Below are 4,602 nucleotides of genomic sequence, written 5' to 3'. Positions count from 1 at the left end.
TGATGGTTTACAGGCTGAGGCCTGAGAGGTGGATAGAAGAAATGCACCAGGAGCAAAGGAAGGATCATTGTATGCAGAATAGAGATGTTGGATGAGAAGGAGAGGGGGCATAGAAGAATAGAGGGAAGAAGCCCAGACTCTTGTCATGGAAGCTTTAGGAAAGGAAAATAAAAATAATTTATTGGAAGAGGACAACTATAGAAACCATTTTTAAACAGGATAGTACAGGACACAGATGTCTGGTAAAGAAAGGAAAAGGAATTCCTGGCAGGGAAACTGCTTGAGTAAAGGCAGGGAAGCAGAGGTTCTCCAGACGTTAGCACATGGAGAGCACAGGAAACCCACAGCGAGCTGGGAGAAGGTTGGAGCAAAAGGATGGACAGCTTGCTCGGGACCAGATGGTGGCAGGCTTTGAATTTCACATGGGGGGGGGCGGTGGGGGGTGGGATTTGAATGCTATTCCCAGGGTAATCAGAAGCCACAGATGATCAGATGGATTTTAGAGAGGCTACTCTGTCAGGCGGGTTGGAGGTTGGGAAAAGAGTTAGCAGGTAGTAGCAGTCACAATCCAGAGTGCACATAGTGAAGGCCTGCACTGGAGCGCTGGGGTTGGCAAAAGATGGGCAAAAACAAATTTGAGAGCAATTTTAATGTAGAGATTGCCAAAATTTTATCACAGTGTATACTTACTTAAAAGGTAAAATTGTTTCAGCTTTATTTTGTACTGTTGTTGTTGTTGTTGTTGTTGTTGTTGTTATTGTCATTGCTGTTGTTGTACAGGGAGATGTTGACCCTGCAAAAAATTAGACTTTTTAAAGAGTTAGCCTCTGGCCTCCTAAAGGGCCAATTTAGAGAGTTACAGCCAGTTCTCATTAGTTATAACACATATCAGCATTTGGGTGTTCACATTTTAGGATCGGAATGTTGGAGAAACATTCTGGAACTGAGTAAAGCCAAGTTGCTGATGCTATGGATAATTGACTTGGCTTGTGTCATGGACAACTGAGCATGGAAATTGAAATGTTGATGGCATTCAATGGAAAGCAGCACTAGTCACATCATGGGTCCTTGTGACAACGGGTAGGAAAAAGCAACTCAACAGCCTCTGCATTCCTTTCTGACCAGCACAAACAGTCATATCTTCAGATGCCAATCTGTGCTCTATCCTGGTAGTAGTCACTGCATTTTGCAACCCCAAATTAAAAGTATATCTACATTAACTCGTCTCTATTTGCTGCCAAATATTCTCAGTATTTTCCATTATCTAATGCAATACTGTACTTGACTAGTTTTTTTTTTCTGAGATGAAAACTGCCAAGATTATATTTTCACTGAAAAGCTGTCACTACATAAATATCATGAAAAATACTGCATTTGGTATTTTTCTTTAATGAAAATTAGGCAATTATCTCTCAGAATGTTCATATAAACTGAAAGACAATCCAGCTGGAAAAGATGCTACTTAAAACAACAGAGGAAATCTCTTCCTATTTTCAGCTCGTGATACCAACTCTAATATTACATTTGAATTCAGTGGCAGTACTGGCGAGCGGAGAAACAAACAATGAAGAGCAAAGAAAAATGTGAGAGAAAAAGCAAGAGGTATCTTGTAGGAACCACAGAACATTTGGGAAAAAAAGTATGATGAGGGAAGGCTTATTTTATTGTGTAGTGTGGTAATTACTTGTTTGGACCTAACTTACTAGAGTGTGAATCTTTGGTGCGGAAGGGCTGAGTCTTTTCAATTCTATTCGCATCATTCACAATGCACTGGGTATGAATGAATGAATGAATGATTTAAGGAGCAAACAAATGAAACACACACAGAATGTAAGTACTATAAACTATTTCACTTGAAATAAAAAACTATGGAAGTTGGCTTAGCCCTGGGGAAAATCCAAAGGAAAGTGAATTGAGCTCGGTAAAAGCTGTGTTGAACTAGACTGATCCACAGAGCTCTGCACTGAGCATCCCTTGGAATTTATTTTTAGTTATCCATTCATATACCCATAAAAATTAATTGATACTTTATCAAGTTACTACGCATCTGTTGTAAGTATGGAATGATGGTGACATTTTGTTTTTGTTTGTTTGTTTATTTGTTTATTATTTTTTAGGCGAGGCAACCCTTGGTTGACCTCACAGATTGTAAGGACCTTGTAAGTTTACAATCCCTTATTTTTTATTTTTTTACGTCTACAGCAAGCACCTGGTCTTCCTAGGTGGTCTCCCATCCAAGTACTAACCAGGCCCAACCCTGCTTAGCTTCCGAGATCAGATGGGATCAGGCTTGTTCAAGGTAGTATGGCCATAGACTGTGATGGTGACTTTTGAATCTTAGAAATTATTATGACTAGGTTCTTCTTATTTGACCAGTTGAGATGGACCCAAAAATTAATGCCCAGTTACCAAACTTACTCCATCTACTTCCTAAAATTTGATCTAGGGACTTAGGAGTAGAGGTACTCAAGTTACCCCCATCAAATGTCAGTCTCAGAGTCCTAGGCCTCCTACTTCTTTCTTACCAGACACATCCAATCAACTGAAAACTATCTTTTTATATTTCTGTCTGCTTGCTTTTGTTTTCAATATTGCTTTTGGGTTTGGGAAGCTTTCACTTCTTACTTTGATTAATGTTATGTATTTTATATTAATTTTATAATTACTAACAGTTTAATTTTCTCAAGTCATAACTCTGATTTAACATGTCCCCGTTAAGCATGTGACATGTCCCTGATTATCCTCCATATAACATAACATTCCCCACGGTACCTGTGGCCTGTCGACTGTAGAGAGATCCTTTAGCCTCTCTGGATGTACTTTCTCCCGCCTTTTAACCAGTGCTCCATTCATGTGTCATCTTGTGGCTTTTGTTGAGGCATGATTTTGCTTTCTACTTATCTTATGTTTTTATTTTAAGTTTTTTTTGTAGCGTAACATGTATAACATGATATTTGTGACATATAACGATATAATTGTGGCATAATATTTATAACATAATATTTACCATTTTCCATATTTTTCAGAGTATGGCACAGTAGCATTAAGTCCATTCACAATGTTATGCAACCATTACACTATCCATCTCGAAAACATTTTCACCTTTCCCAACCGAGACTCATTAATCACTAAACAACTCCCCATATTTAAGTTTCTGTTGCACTGTAACACATGCAGAAAAGCTCACGAATTACTATCAAAAAGTGGATATACTAGATATAACGTCCACTAGGTAAAGATGGGATACTAGTGCCCCCAGATCCCCTCTTGGCCTTTCCAGTCATTACTTCTCTCTTTTTCTGAAAAGGTAACCCTATCCTGACTTATAACATCACAGATTAGTTTTAGCTAGATCAAAATTATCTATTTGTCTATTCTTTTGCCAATACCACAAGATCTTAATTACTTGCAGTTTTATAGTTGTCTTGAAGTCAGGTAGTGTCATTCCTTCAATTTTGTTCTCCAAATATTGTGCTGGCTATTTTGGGTCTTTTGCCTCTCCATAGAAACTTTAGAATTGGTTCATCACTATCCATGAAATAAGTCGCTGAAGTTTTGACTGGGATCATATTAAATCTATAGATCAAGGTAGGAAGAACAGACAGACGCTGCCATCTTGAGTCTTCCTATCCATGAACATGAAATATGTCTCCATTTATTTAGTTCTTATTTGATTCTATTTATAACAGCTTTTTAGTTTTCCTTAAATAGATATTACACATATTTTGTAAGATTTATACTTAAATATTTAAATTTTGGAAGTGTTAATGTAAATAATATTGTTTTTTATAAATTTCAGTTTCACTTGTTTATTTTTGGTATATAGAAAATCATTTGACTTTCGTATATTAACTTTGTATCCTGAAACCTTTCTATAATTGCTAATTGGTTCCAGGACTTTTTTGTTGTTGTTGTTAGTTATTTTGGACTTTCTACACAGACAAGCATGTCGTCTGCGAGCAAAAGTAGTTTTATGTGTTACTTCCCAATCTACATACCTTTTCTTTTATTTTCTTTTCTTGCCTTGTATTAGCAAGGAGTTCTAGTATGATACTGAAAAGGAATAGTGAAAGGGGGCATCCTTGCCTAATGCCTGATCTGAGTGGGAAAGCTTTGAGTTTCTCACCACTATGATGTTAGCTGTAGGGTGAATTCATGGCTTTCTAATATTGAGTTATCTAAGCAGTGAATATGGTATGTCCCTTCAATTATTGAGGTCTTCTTTACTCTCTCAGTAATGTTTTATGCATTTCTTTTTTTATTTCTTTTTATTTTTTGTCAACTTTATCATTTTATGCATTTTTGTGTAATTTTCTTGCAAGTCTTTTTGTTAGATTTATGCGTAGGTGTTTAATGTATTTGGCTCTTTTAAATCGCATTTTAAAATGTTATTTTCTAATTGTTTATTGAAAGTTTCTAGAAAAACTACTTTTTGTGTTTTATTTAATTCATTTAAAAATTCTAATTAATTACTAGATTTTCTGCTACACATAGTACATGTAAGTATGGTTCATTTTCTTTCTTTCTGAGTCTTATGCATTTTATTTCTTTATCTTGATTTTTCTTTCATGATCTAAGATCTCACAATGTTATGAAAAGTGA

At 36.1% G+C, this 4,602-nt stretch overlaps 1 pseudogene; it reads right to left on the bottom strand.

The window, feature by feature from the left end:
- Positions 1 to 2,200: 2,200 nt before the first annotated feature.
- LOC111736372 lies at positions 2,201 to 2,316 on the bottom strand (annotated as a pseudogene).
- Positions 2,317 to 4,602: the final 2,286 nt, after the last annotated feature.

Source organism: Pteropus vampyrus, unplaced genomic scaffold (genome assembly GCF_000151845.1).
Source record: "Pteropus vampyrus isolate Shadow unplaced genomic scaffold, Pvam_2.0 Scaffold1, whole genome shotgun sequence".
NCBI classification, from domain to species: domain Eukaryota; kingdom Metazoa; phylum Chordata; class Mammalia; order Chiroptera; family Pteropodidae; genus Pteropus; species Pteropus vampyrus.
This window is presented reverse-complemented; position numbering and strand designations above follow the sequence as displayed.